The sequence below is a fragment of the Pyrus communis genome, unplaced genomic scaffold, assembly GCF_041283825.1.
Source record: "Pyrus communis isolate YQ-2024b unplaced genomic scaffold, ASM4128382v1 ptg000139l, whole genome shotgun sequence".
In the NCBI taxonomy this organism is placed as follows: Eukaryota; Viridiplantae; Streptophyta; class Magnoliopsida; order Rosales; family Rosaceae; genus Pyrus; species Pyrus communis.
Genome location: NW_028291041.1, coordinates 57,043 through 58,449, shown reverse-complemented (window position 1 = coordinate 58,449; position 1,407 = coordinate 57,043). Strand labels below are relative to the sequence as shown.

The window sequence follows — 1,407 nt, the reverse complement described above, 5'->3', positions numbered from 1 at the left end:
ATTCGATATCATTTGATTCTATATCATAGAAATCAAAAGAGTTTTTATTTTTCCAATCGTAATAACAAGCAAGTATTTTAGTTTTCAAATAAAAAAAAAATTATTTATGATTCGTTGGAACAATAAATGGCGGGCCCGGCCTGGTCAGTACTTAGCCGGGCCGTGGAACTAAAAAGCACTCTCGGATGAAAAAAAATATTATGAAGGGCTCTTTCAATCCTTATTTTTTATAATGTAACATAGTATTATCCTTTTTCAATTGGGAGGAGAGATGGCTGAGTGGACTAAAGCGTCGGATTGCTAATCCGTTGTACGAGTTTTTCGTACCGAGGGTTCGAATCCCTCTCTTTCCGTTTTTGTTGATGACTTGGTATTTTCTTTCAAATTTTTCGCGAGCTCTTTTTATTTTTAATATTTAATAGTTAATAGTAAAAAATGTGTAATAGATAAAATCCTACTAAGAACATTTAAAAATCAAGCAAGGAAAACAAAAACCTTATCTTTTATTCTTCACGTCCAGGATTACGTCCTGGATCATTAGACAGGAATCCGAAAATAAAGAGAGAAACAAAGAATATCACTACCGTGTAAACAAATAGTTTGAGAGTAAGCATTACATAATCTCCAAGATTTTTTTTAGTAAAAAAGAGAATAGATTCTCCGTTTTTATACCGCATACCCTACTATTTTTTTTTTATTTTGACACCAAGAAATAAAGTGGGGTGATCCAGATTTTTCGCGGTTGTACAAGAATTTCAATATTTGAATTGAGGGTGTAAGACTTATCTGATCTTATCAATTCTTTTCTTTGAATTTTTTTTTTTTCAATAAATCATGAATTTGTCTAGACATTATTAAATTAAAGATATCATCGAAAACTTACAGCAGCTTGCCAAACAAAGGCTAAGAGAAAAAAAAACAGGGGTATTACTGGCATAACATCTACGATTGGATTTAAAAAAGCGTAGGCCTCGGGCAATTTGGCGACGAAAAAACTACTTGAATAAAGAGCAGAATTAAGACAGATACAGATCAAACTAAATATATTAAGCATAACAAACATTTTGTTCTTGAGGATAATTGTATTTTATTTATTTTGATTGAGTTATTAATAAATTGAGTTTTTTATTATTTTATTATTATTTTTATTATTTTATTATTATAAATATGTTATTATTCATAGAAAAGAAAAATGAATAAAAAGAAAATAAGATAGACCAAAAAACTTTCTTTGATTTGAACTCACCCAATCAAAAATCCTTCAATTCTCAAATCAAAAGAGAATAGAATAAACCATACTTTCATACAATATCTTAATTGAATTATATGTAATGATCAATAAATTCTGTTTAATTCTACGCCTACATGTATAAAAATTCTAGTAATCTATTTTATAGATAATAGATA

At 28.5% G+C, this 1,407-nt stretch overlaps 1 non-coding gene across 1 annotated transcript; it reads left to right on the top strand.

Moving 5' to 3' along the window:
- The first annotated feature begins 265 nt into the window (after positions 1–265).
- Positions 266–353, top strand: TRNAS-GCU (transfer RNA serine (anticodon GCU)). Its single transcript has one exon. It is a non-coding gene; the product is annotated as a tRNA-Ser (tRNA).
- Positions 354–1,407: the final 1,054 nt, after the last annotated feature.